General features: G+C 53.7%; 1 pseudogene; it reads left to right on the top strand.

Moving 5' to 3' along the window:
* Positions 1-388: 388 nt before the first annotated feature.
* Positions 389-13,188, top strand: LOC114200346 (cadherin-1-like; annotated as a pseudogene).
* The last annotated feature ends 55 nt before the right edge of the window (positions 13,189-13,243 follow it).

The following is a 13,243-nucleotide window of genomic DNA, read 5'->3' as shown; positions in this document are numbered from 1 at the left end:
CTTGCCCTCACTCTCTCACATGGTCTCAGGTCACCGCGCGCAAGGGAGCTGGGTGCTGACACCCCTCTCAAGCGTCAGCTGCTAGCAGCCATTACCCTCATTTTGAAGAGGAGGCTCAGAGGAACGCCTGACGCTGGCTGGATTCCGAGTCTCTGTGCCCTGGTAGACAGCTGAGAAGCCCTTAGCTGAGGCCACTGTCCTATTCCAGGGTCACCTGGCTGGCCTCTGCACCTGCTGGCTTCCCAGCACCTCCCCCGACACTGTGGTAGCCATGGAAGGGCAGGTCAATAGTCCTTGGGCCACAGGACGTCAGCCGCTGAGACAACAGGGCAGGGTGGCCCGTGGCCCCCACCACACACCCTCTGTGACTGCAGCAGCCACCCCAGCTATGGCCAGCCCCACCTGCTTTCTGCTCTGCTGGTCGGCCACCCAGGTAAGGACATCGCCGGCTTGCTCCAGGACCTAGCTGGGCAGGTAAGGCTGTCACTCACCAGGACGGTCAACAGAGAACTCAGAACAGAAGAGCACCCTCCACAACCAGGGTGGGGATAAGCCAAACCAGGGCCCGAGCGGCACATGAAGCTCAACTTGTCTGAAATGTAGTAAATTTGTCTTTGACCCCTGGACTCTGCCTTGCCTGGCCACAGGTCTGGCCACAGGTCTGGCCCCGGTCCTATGAGCCCAGCCAGAATCTGAATCAGCCTCTGAGAACTATCCTTAGGGGGAGTGTCACCCACAGATGCTGTCTTTAAAAACCAAACTGCTTGGGGTACCTGGTGGCTCAGTCAGTTAAGCATCTAGCTCTTGATCTCAGCTCAGGTCTTGATCTCAGGGTCGGGAGTTTAAGCCCCACACTGGGCTCTGTACTGGGTGTGAAGCCCACTTAAAAAAAATACACACACACACACACACACACACACACACACACACACACACACATATATATCAAACTGCTCAAAATTTACTAATGACAGATTTTTAAAATACTTTTTTTAATTTAAGAGGCTGCTAATCTCATAACCCAGAGAAAAATCCTATAGCATTCTGATACATGCACTTTAGTATCTTACTTCGAAAGCTCTCATAGTTAACAGCAACAATTTTATTGGGGTTTTTTTCTGATAATATGCAGTTGTTATGTTTCTAAAAATTAAGAAAATACAGAAAATAAAAAGCACCCAGTATCATAACTCCATTATTCAGAGGGAACATCAATTAACACAGCTCGTTAGAGCTTTCTCTTCATCACACACAAACAAGTGTGCACACTTGGACACCTGCACATTTCCCTTTTACAAACACTACAGAGCCCCTTACTCTCTCACCTGCCTCTTTCCCTTTACAAAGTATCTTGAACACCTTTCTTGCAGTTTTCACTGTTACATCATGACCAGGATTGGACTGTGCTTGAACCAACCCCGTTACTGGACATGAAAGGTGTTTCCAGAAAGAGTTTGTAGACCAGATTGGGGCCCAGTTTTGGTATAGATTAAAACATGCAGTGCATTCAGTGCTCAAGAAAGTTCTTCGATCTCCGGGATTTAGGGAGAAGCTGTTCACTCCACTTCACCCCTCCCTTGATGTCACAGAGCACCACCCCCCAGCCTTCCCCTGCAGAGGAAGGTGATGGGAAACCCTGGAGGCCATGGTGGAGGTGGAGGCCTTTGCTTTCTGGGGGGCAGAGGAGAACAGGACAGTGCTGACACCCAGGCTGGATCACGGGCATTGTCCCAAAGCCTGTCCCCTGTGCTTTTAACCTACTTCCCATTGGTTTTGCAGTTCTTTGCTCAGGCGATGCCTTTCAGTAATGGGGCTGCCAAGACACCTCAGAAGCTGGGGTTGGTGGTGGGAGATCCACATGAAACAAGACCCTCCAGCAGGTCCCTGTGGTGCTCACAAGAGCTGCCTTCATTGAACAGTTAGGCCTGTGCTATGGTCCCTCACCTCCTGTCCTTTTAGGGTACTCCCTCTGGATACGAGATGGAGGTGCTGACGTTCCCTCGTGTCCACTTCGGTCCCAGGAGGCAAAAGAGAGACTGGGTTTTCCCTCCCATCTCCATCCCAGAGAATGAAAGAGGCCCATATCCAAAAATGGTGGCTCAGGTATTGCAAAGGGAGGATTCTGGTTTCGTTCTAGGGTTCCCTACGGAGAGGGACTGATACTCTACTGGGGTCCTTCTTGGCTGTTCTGCTTCTGTGTTGTCTTCGGGTCAAATCCAACAAGGACAAGGAAATCCGGTTTTTCTATAGCATCACTGGCAAGGGCGCTGAGGAACCTCCTCGTGGTGTGTTTATCATGGACAGAGAAGCAGGATGGCTAAAGGTGACAGTGCCCCTGGACAGAGAGCAGGAGTCCCACTATGTTGTGAGTGTCTCCTATGTGGCTTCAGGGTTGGGGAGCTGGCGGCAAGCCAGCCATCTCATTTTCTAAATATTTCAGACAGCCAGTGGATTTCTGCAGTTACTCATGAAGCGATTTTTGAGCACCTGTTATATTCCAGGTGCCGTGCATGAGAGTGAGGAGGGTGGAGGCAGGCAGAGCTGGGGGAGGGAGCAGGGACTTACAACTGAAGAATGAGCTCTGCAGTTGTGGACAAGTTCCAAGACTCACTGACGTGAGGATCCGTGAGAGGCAAGCTTCTGAGCTCAGGGCCAGAGCAGTACTGGAGGGAGGCCCAGGCTGTTGTTACAGTTTCTACCACCCCTGTTAGCTCCAGAGATGCACAATGGACAGTCCAGCTCTGGAGGGGAGAAACCCAGGACCCGTGCAGCAAAGACCAAGGTGCAGCAGGGGGACAGAAAGCAGCAAGAGAGGGCTGAGCAGAGGGAAGGAGCGGGTTGTGTGACTCTAGGTTGGAACATTCTAGACAGTCTCCAAAGGTTCAGAGTATAGGCTCCAGAGCCACACAAGCTACGGTGAGACCCCAGCTCTGACACTTTACTTTGTAGCCCTGGGTGTGGTAGTGACCCCCTCAGCCCCCCTTTGCTGTTGGGTTACTGCATGTGAAGCACTTTGAACAAGTTCTCAACGCATGTTAGCTGAGCACCCTTTTTAAACACAGGTCTCTGGGGTGTTTTGTCCAGAACACTCTCCACCACACCCTGTGGAGGGAAACCGAGGCCCAAATAAAGCCTCAGTCTGCTCTCTTCCCGAGGACATGTGCCCGTTCTCAGAGTCAAAGCGAGTTCCCAGGCAGGCCCACCCTCCGCCCCTGGGAAGGGAGAATGGGCATACGCTGCAGAAATCAAACCCTGAGTCCCCATGGTTCCCCCCAGCTGCACGGGAAGCCCAGCTGAGGCACTTCCCTTGGAAGAGGGAGAGGATGGGTCGGATGATGGCTAGCACTCTGCCCTGAGCATCACCTGAGGAAAACCTGAGCCACACTTAGTGGCATCCCCAGGTTGGAGTGCGGGCTGCTTTCTCAGACTCCCAAGCACTGACATGTTAAGATGAAGGTGCAAGGGGGGCTCTCACTGCCACTGGCCTTCTGTGGGACAGGCACCCACGGGCTAGGGTGGCCCCACATGCCCATGCTGCTCCTGTATTGCTTTTCAGCTTTTCCTTCATGCTGTGTCTTCAAATGGGAATGCCGTGGAGGACCTGATGGAGACGGTGATCACAGTGACAGACGAGAACGACAGCAGGCCCAAATTCACCCAGGCGGCCTTTGAGGGGTCTGTGATGGAAAGAGCCCACCCAGATTAATTAGAACAATGGAGGGTTTTAGTGACACATGGCAGTAGTATCAGGGAAAATATAAAGAATCTGGGAAACTGAAGTATAAACAGCAGAGATCTTATTATGAATCCACACCCTGGGTTCCAGTGCACAGAAGGGTTCCACTTCAGGGACAGATGAAGGACTGCAGAGATTTTTTTGGGGGGGGGGCGGTGTTCAAGCAACAGAGACTCTCTCAGGCTTGCTCAAGAGAGTTGGGACTGCGGAGGGCTACACATGGAGAGGCTCCTACAAAGAGGGGCCAACAAGGGCCATAAAGCAAGAAGGTCCTTCTGGGCCCCAGCAAGTGCAGGGGTCACGGGTCTGCCACTGTCCAGGTGACACCCACTGGTTGCCTCACTTCTGTCTCTGGGTCCTGTGTCTGCATTTGCTGGTGTCTGCATCCCTCTCACTGGTGCCTGGACAGATGCTCCTCCACCGTGTGGTCGTTCTCATTTCATAGCTTCCTCTACACCCCTTTTCTGTGTCAGCTTCCGTTTCTCCCCGATAAATGCCCTACATATTTCCCAGTTCGTGGTCTGGCAAACAAGAACCTGACTGATTATTCTTGATCCAAGGGACGCTCTGCTTTCAACTGGCTCTTTCTTACCGATTGAGGAGTTACCAGGCCTCCGGACATGACTGTACAATGACTGTAGGCAGCGCTGACAGGCCCGCGTGCCCACCGCTTCCAACCCAACATTTTGGGAATGGATGTTGAGGTCCTCATTCTCTGGGACTGAAGATAAATGAAACCAAAAGTCACAGAGCATTTCATGTGAAAGGACCTTGTGACGGACGCTTTCTTCTCCCTCCCGGCCCACCACTAGCAGGCACTAAAGCTTTCTTCCTCTTTTTCTGTTTCTTTTCTGTCTTTGTGCTGCCTTTGGCCCTGCGACAAACCACAGCTCACCAGCCAGCACCAGCCGTCCCCTGATCACCCACGTGAGCTACACACGGGTTCCAGGCTATCTCAGTAGACCAAACTCCAGAGGCTTGCTTCAAGCAACCGGGGAGCACGGCCCCCACCCATCTCTGCCCACCCCCTCACACGTCTCTCCATCGGGCTTGTGTGCTTGGCTCCAGCTCTGGATGTGAGGCCAGTGTCCAGATAGGAAGTACTCCCCTGACAATGGCAGGGGAGGACGAAGGACAGACAGGCCTGAAAACAGGGAACACCTGGAAAGATGAGATATGAAACAGGTACCTCACCTTCCCCTTGAGTACCTGATAGAATCTCAGCACCCTGACGCCCCATGTCAATGAGGGACAAGGATCCCACAATGACAGCCGTGTCAGAAGATGCCCGAAAGAGAAAAAAAGGGAGAGAGAGAGGCAAACCAAGAAACAGATCCTTCACTCTAGAGAACACCCTGATGGTCACCAGAGGGGAGGGAGGGGAGGGGGATGAAGCAGAGCACCTGTCCTGATGAGTGCCAGCTGAGGTACGGAAGTGATGAATCACTATATTGTACACCTGAAACTAGAAGTACACTATATGTTAACCGACTGGAATTTAAATAAATACTTAAAAAATGAAATAAAAAATGTTCAAAAGATGCCCTGGGATACCTGGCTGGCTCAGTTGGTGGAGCAAAGCGACTCTCAACCTCGGGGTCGTGAGGCTGACCCCCACATTGGGTGTAGAGATTACTTAAATAAATAAATCATTAAAAACAAAAATAATAAATGCAAAAAAAATCTAACGATTAAAGATTTAAAGGAAAAGTAAACAAATCACCTGGAATTTATTATAATAATTTGGTGAATTATTTGAACTAGTACTTATATCCCTTAATAAGAAGTTTTATTACCTGCGTAGTGAAGAGACTAAAAAAGGAAAACATTTAGTTTTGGATTTCTATCTTAATTTGTATTGCCCTGCCGGTTGTTAGCTGCTGAGATTATCAACTCTTCTCCCCTGTACCCTTGCAGGAACATCCGTGATGCAAATCACAGCAACGGACGCGGATGACCATGAGAACACCTACCATCCTCAGCACCTCACTCCAGCATGTTCACCATCAGCTGGAACACGGGAGGCATCTCTGTGCTCGCTTCTGGGCTGGACCCACAGGTCAGGGGGCAGCAGGGGCCTCCCGGTGGTGCAGTTAAATGGACATTTGCCCCAGTTGGTAGGGCATGGGCAGCAGGTAGTCGGAACAAACACCAGCCTATCAATTAGAACAGGTTCCCAACCAGTCAGAACCGAGTCCTGACCAATTAGAACATGAACCAAGCAATCAGAAGAGGCACTTATCAGGGGCACATGGCTGGCTGAGTCGGTTGAGCATCTGCCTTCAGCTCAGATCATGATCTCGGGGTCCTAGGATGGAGTCCCACATCGGACTCCTTGCTCAGCGGGAAGCCTGCTTCTCCCTCTACCCCTGCTCATGCTCTCTCTCTGTGTATCTGTCTTAAATGAATAAATGAAATCTTTGGGGAAAAAAAGGAAGAGAAAAGGCATCTACCGGCTGGTGCAGGCAGGCTGACTGAGCCCTGGGCGTAGTAAGCCCTAAGGTATCACTGGGGTAAATTACAAATGTGACCCGAGAGACCTCGTCCCGTAACTAGCAAAATGAAATGACTCTGTTTCCCACAAATTAGACCACATTCTCTGGTGAAAATAGAAAATACTAGCTTCACGCCCCCCATAAATGAAGGGGTCCCCCCAGTCCAGGAAACTTTCCCCCTCGGTCAGCTTTGGGAGGGGATGGTCTGATTTATGCACAGTTTGCTTCCTTGAGTGGTGAGTCAAGGTGAAAGTGGAGGTATCAGTCTCTCCTTGAGTGCTCCTGGAAGCTGGTCCTTTCCTGGAGGGGAGGGCCCTCTGGGTCTGCTGCCCCTGGCATCCCGTATTTACTCTCTGGGTGCCATTGGGTGGACCCAACCCTGCGTCTTGCATCCCCAGTGCTGACTGCCACATGCCTGTGTGCAGAGCGCTCCTGTGTACACCCTGATAGTCCAGGCCACCGACCTCCACAGTGAAGTCTACGGTCCACAGCAACAGCCGTGATCACAGTCGCCCAGAGCAACCCCAACCCTCCCGTCTTCAGCCCCGCTGGGGTGAGTCCTGGCAAAGTCTGTGGATGTCTCGTGACCCGTGTGAGCAGCAGTGTCATGATTCAGACCGCAGCCTGGCGGCGATTTAGAACCCTCTGGACATCTTTGGGTCACACCATCCCCGGGCAAAGGGCAGCCCTCTCGGCCGACTTGGATGGGCAGATGAGCGTGGAAGGCAGAGCCCATTATACAGGCAAGATGTGGTTGTCCTGAGGCCAGGGAAAGGGCTCCCTCTCTGGCCGGGAGCCCTCTGGATCCCACTGGGTGGGAATGAAGAGCCCCTGGGCCCAGATAGCAGGAACCGACTCAAGGATTCTTCAGGAACATGGGGTACAGCACACTTGGATGAGTAAAGGATAGAGGGAATTTATCATAAATGGAGTAGGGGTTTGGGGTGCAGCTGAGCCTTACGAGGGCTGGGAAGCAGGGTCTGGAAAGCTTTCCTGGAAGCAGGAAACCCCTAGGAATCCAGGCCACCTTGTCTGTCTGTCCCTCTCCCTCACTCCCTCTGCCCCACCTTTCTGCCTGTGCTCAGTTCTCCCTCTGCAGCCGGACTCTGTCTCCCCCTGCATATTTGCATACTCAGTAGGTCCCTTCCTCCACGGGACATTTACTTAGCACCACCTTGTGGCCAAGCCCTGTTCCAGGCAGGGAATGGCCGAGGGTCACAGGGCCATATCCCCTACGACTGAAACGGAGAGGCGGTTATAGACATTCCCCCCACCATCCAAACAGTTCTGAGCAGTAAAGCCAGCACCGCTCCCGCGGCCACAGGGGCTGGAGTCAGGGCGTCCCCTGAGCCTGGCAGGTGCTTCAGCAGGAGCTCCCCTAACCGTCACACGGGCCAGGCTTTCGACAGAGACACTTGCTCCCCGTGGAGACTGAGTGGGAAGGGACCTGACAGGGAGGGGCAGGGGACAGGCTGGAGAAGCCACTCCAGGCCCAACTTCTTGCTCGGCTCCTGGGCCTGCAGGGCTGACGACCATGGACCCTGGCTGCAACCCACGAACAGAGCCCAGGGCGGCTACACTGGGCCCCAAGGACACATCCTCCTCAGCTGGTGCCCACCTGGGACCCGAGCTGCTGGAGCCTGGGAGACGTGGTGTCAACTTTGCAGCCCCTTTGCTACAGGGTGACAACAGACACCGAGCTGTTGGAGTCCCTATTGCCCACATGCACGTCCAGAGCACTGAGCAGAGCCTTTGCAGGTGCCCAGCTCGGCCGACAGACGCTGCCTTAAGAGGAGACCCTCCACTGTGGCCCCTCTTGCTTAAGGACAGTGGGCTTTGAGGCTGGCCCAGGCTGTGTGTTTCCTGAGTCCCCACAGAGGATACCAGGAACGAGGGCCTCTGTCTTTCTCTTGCAGTATGTGGGCCAGGTGTTTGAGAACAAGGTGGATGCCGGGTCAGGGAGGCTGAAGGTGCAGGACGCAGACCCCCCCGGCTCCCCCGCATGGAAGGCCATGTTCTCCATCCTGAATGACAGAGCAGGTCTCTTCACTGTCACCACAGACCCTGAGACCAATGACGGCCTTTTGAAAACAGCCAAGGTGGGTGTGAGCTCTGAGGAGACGGCCACCGTGACCCGCTAGCTCTGGGGCCGGGCAGGAGCAGACACCACGCTCTTCGCCAGGAGCACAGCTGCCCAGTGAGGGCTTCCGGCTGCGATGGTGGTCCTCTCTGGTCCTTGCGTCACAATGGCCACATCATCACCCTGGACCTCAGAAGTGCTGCCTCATTAACTGTTTTCTCCAAGAAAAAGACTAACCTGGGAGGTTTCCATAGAGCTAAACTGGAACCTGTGTCTTCAGCTGGGTTCCCCCTAAAGTGGGAGGGACCCTGGGGGTGCTGAGGAGGGACGGGGGGGACACAGGAAGCGGGGAGAGAAAAGGGGTCCCAAGAAGAGAGGGGCTCAGGCCCCCGGGGCCGTCTGAGCAATGCCTCAGCATCGTCTTGTCTGAGACACGCGTCTGCCTTCTCCTGTGCCTGAAGTTGCTGCTTTACCCCTGGAGGCAGGAAGCCAGGTCCCCAGAGCCACAGCAGTCTCGGGGCGGGCAGAGGGACCTGGAGACATCTGCTCCCCCCTTCCCCAGACAAGCCGAAGATGAACTCTCAGAGAGAGAGAAACGAGAACACAGGGAGGGAAGGAGCCGTGGGGGAAGTGGAACCTTAGGGAGCTCGGGGACCTCTGCTGGGCTGAGGATTTTTTCTCAGGAGGCTGGGGAGGGCGAGGCACTTAGAGCTATTTGCTCCCAAAGTGGTCTTTTGGCCCCAGAATACTGGGACACTTAGAATAAACATGGAGAAGGCCAAAGGCAGCATCTAGACAAGACTGGGGGACAGAAAGGCTAAAATTCAAGAATTCCTCCAAGGGCATGTCCCAGGACATTTACCTCCCAACCTGCATCCAACCTGAGAAGGTGCCGGGGGGTGAGTTGACCCCTGCGAGTAACCACACGCCTTGCTGGGGCCGAGGCCTACATCAGAGGGGTCCAGTTCCAGCTGACCCCTGGCCCAGCCATCTGGAGACACTTTCAGATAATTCTGCTCAGGGCCCAACACTGCCTCACAAGTCTGAGGATAATAAAACAGCAAACACACCATCTCAGTAAGTGCCACGGGTGGTTTATGTCCCAACACTCAGTTTTCACACCAACTCCAGCAGAGCAGTGCTGCAATTATGGACGTTCGATGGTGGGTAAACTGAGGCACAGAGAAGCAAGGTCACCTGCTTGGGCTGCACTGCAAATGGCAGAGCCAGGATCTTAACCAGAGTCCACTTCCTCACTGCTAGGCTGTGTGAAGTATCTGAGAGCCAGTGCAGCGTGGAGCGCTCTCGACCACGGCCACTCCTGCCCTGCCATCCCAAGCCGTGACCTTCCCTCGGGAGAGGCAGACAGCCACAGGCTAGAGCCTGCACCCTCTTGCAGGCGAGCCAAAGCGGGGCCTACTGTGCCAAGTCCCCTGACCACCCTCTCCTGTGTTCCTCAGGGTTTGGATTTTGAGACCACACAGCAATACACCCTCTACATGACAGTGGCGAACGCGGTTGGCGTCACTCCCCACATCCACAGCCACCGTCACCGTGGATGTGCTGGACATGAATGAGGCCCCTGTCTTTGTACCCCCACTAAAGATAGTGTAAGTGCCCAGGGATTTTGGTGTGGGCCAGGAAATCACATCGTACAGGACCCAGGACCCAGACAGCCTCCAGTGTCAGAAAATCAGGTGGGACTGGAGGTGTGCCTTGGTCTCAAGGCACCCAGGGCTGAAATTCAGCCACATATCTGGAGACCTAGCCAGAGGAAAGACTTAAATTTGTCAGCACCTGGTTGCTCACTACACCCTGGGAGGCTGGTTGGGGGACACATGGTCCCAGCCCTCTAAGAATGAGGGTTGAATCCCTTTCAGGTACCAGATATGGCATGACCCAAGCCATCGGCTGGACATCAGCTCAGAAATAGGAGTCATTTCCACTCGAGCCAGTCTGCACGGGGACGACATGAAGGACCACACATTTTCAGCTGTTGTCATAGCTATGGACGATGGTAACGGTTTGAATGTTTCATCACTGGGCCACGTCCCTCCACTGATGCAAAGCTCTGAAACACGTTATGCTCCGTGCTGTGGCTAAGCTGTGTGTACGTGATGATCTCAACGTATCTTCACCAGAAACTGAGGAGGAGGAACTGTATTATCTTACCCATTTTATCCATGAAAACGCAAGTTTGCGGAGACGAAACGATCTAAGCTGCATCCCGGGGGCGAGTAAAGGCTTGAGCGAGGCTGTCCAGGCTTCCAAGCAGAACCTCTCAGGGAGTCCAGCAAGGCGACCGGGGCCACACACCATCAGCACTGGGAGGAGAGTAGCGGGGCTGCCCCCACACACCCTAAGGGACAAAGTACACACATACAGTGCTGTGCCGCATGCCCACACCTTGTGCAAATACCCACACGCATGCCCGCGGGTGATTCTCACACTCACAGAGAGCACACAAGCTGACATGTGCACACACACTCGGTCATACACATTCACGTGCATTGTCACACTCACACACATACTCTCAGAACATCCTGCTCAGGTGACTTTACCTGGGACCACCAGCACCTGGCAGACCGTACCCAAAAATCATGTGCTGGACCCAGGCCTGAGGACCCAGTGAGGACCCAGGGCTCTATGGAGAAGCTGTGTTTGGAGTCAGATTGGAGATAAATGGTAAGATGAAGCCGACTCTTTTCAGGCTGGTTCAGTGAGCCAATGAGAGATAGGCCTGTGGGGAGGGGTGCCGGAGGGACAGCCGACCACAGGAGATGGCATCTAAGTTGGAGGAAATGTGGCAGCTCACCAGTTTGTAGGGCCTTATCTCTTCCATCTCATTCTTTCCTTAGGGCAACCTCCTGCCATGGGCACCGGAACCCTTCTCCTCACTTTCTCTGACACAGACAGCCCAGCAGTAGGCTCACAGTGCCTTTCCACCTGCCAGAGGGGACCAGAGTCCCCAGCTGTAAGTATGGGTCACCGGGATCTTTCACCAAAAGACTGTGCACGGACTTGATATGTTACAGCTCACGCTGTTAATGTTCTTATCATTTTTAAGTGTTTTCATATTTTATTATAACTTTGACTCCAAAGATGGGCCATTTAAATATTTATTGTGATAGCATTCTGGTAGATATAGGGCTCTTGAAGAAGTACCTTATTCTAATTTGCCTATAGGTGCCAAAAGAAACCCTGTCATCTTCTCATCAGAGAAGTTTCCAGAGTATGCAATGTCCCAGTGTTAACCCTAGTTCTCAGGGAGGGCTGAGTGCCGGGAGGCCACGCATGGGCTGAGTGTCTCAAGCCTCCTGTGAAAGGGTTAGGGACCCTACACACAGCAGTTCTGTCTGGGTGGATGCAGGATGGGGAAGTAGGCCCCAGAGAGGCCCTGGAACGACCTGTGACAACTCCCTGCTCTCCCACCCTCTCTCCTGATCACTAAGTTCTCTCCTGGGCTGAAGAGTGTCCGGTGTCTAGAAAGGGACTTACAGGGCAAGAGCTAGCCCCATCCACAAGTGCTCATCCCGGAGATGGTCGCTGGTGTAAGTTTTCTGTGTCTCATACTGGAAAATATCCTAATACAGAGCCTCTCTGTGCCTCCTCTATATAATGGGGATAATACCACCGACATCATGAAGCTGTCATGAGGATTAAATGAAGTAGTGGAAGCTCTGGACACACTCAGAGCATCACACTAGACACCTCCACCTTGCTACACCCTTTTATGCCTCACCACCCGTCACCGCCCAGGGACTATTCATTTTGCACACAAATGGGCCTCATTCTTTTTAATGGACTGCAGAGCATGCTGGTCTGTAACAGGGCTCGTTTATTTAATTGTCCCCAGTGGAGACAGTCTGGTTGTTTCTTGTCTATTATACCCATGGGTATATGTAAAAACAGGTGTGAGCATCTGTTTGGGGTTATCTCCTATAAACATAATCTCGCCCAAACGTCATGTGTATTTAAATCTCAAATAGGTGTTTCTTACTTACCTCCAAATAGGTGTAACCGGCACACTCCCACCCTTTGCTAGGAGGGTCTCCTTCCCTGCCTTGGAGGAGTCTGATGCTTAACCTACACATAGTCGGTGCTCACTCTCCAGTAATTAGAAAATGCACTTTGACAGGAAGAAACAGCTCCCATATCCAGAGCAACACAGCAGTCGACCAACTAGTCGTGTAGACCTTTGCAGATTTTAAATATAATAGGGTGTCCTTATCTTTACTTACCTTGCATAAAATGTTTATATTATATAATTTTAATGCTCAGCTGTCCCTTTTCTCCCTACCGCGCAGCCCAGGCCCGAACCGGTCAGGGTGCAGAGCCTGCTTCAGGGTGGGGGCGGGGGGAGCAGCGCCACCAGAGCGGCAGGTCAGAGAGCTTCTCAACCTCGGGAGTCCTTACTGCCCTGATTTTACAGAAGAGGAAACTGAGGCACCACCACGTGGTCTCTCGGGGCAGTCGGTATCGCAAAACTTTTCTGCCCCCTCTGAGGGGCTTCCATCAAAATCCTTACTGCCCCGGCGAAGGGGAAAAACAAACAAAAAACAAAACGTAGTTCTGGGACTCCTGGAGCCGTGTCCGGCTCACGCGCGTCCCCGACCTCCCGGCCCTGCGCCCATGGCCCCGACCCGCCTGGACCCCAACCCGTCCCGAGCTCCCCCGCACCCCCGCCATCCAGCCCTGCCCGGAGCCCGGCCGACCCCCGGAACGGACCCAGCCCCGCCCCACCTCCCGCAGGTGCGCTCAACTCCACTTCCGGCCCTGGGCGGAGCCTCCGTGGCCCCCGCAGGTCTGTGCGCCCCTGTCGCCCCCCACCCCCAGCCGTGCGGCGAAGCCCCTGGGACACCCCAGGTGGACCCTGAGCGGAGCCGTCCTCCCCGCCAGAGGGACGCGCCCCCCAACCTGAGTCTGGTCGGA

The sequence above is a fragment of the Eumetopias jubatus genome, unplaced genomic scaffold (assembly GCF_037043125.1).
Source record: "Eumetopias jubatus isolate StellerSeaLion01/CBP00866 unplaced genomic scaffold, mEumJub1_p1.0 scaffold_10, whole genome shotgun sequence".
NCBI classification, from domain to species: domain Eukaryota; kingdom Metazoa; phylum Chordata; class Mammalia; order Carnivora; family Otariidae; genus Eumetopias; species Eumetopias jubatus.
This window is presented reverse-complemented; position numbering and strand designations above follow the sequence as displayed.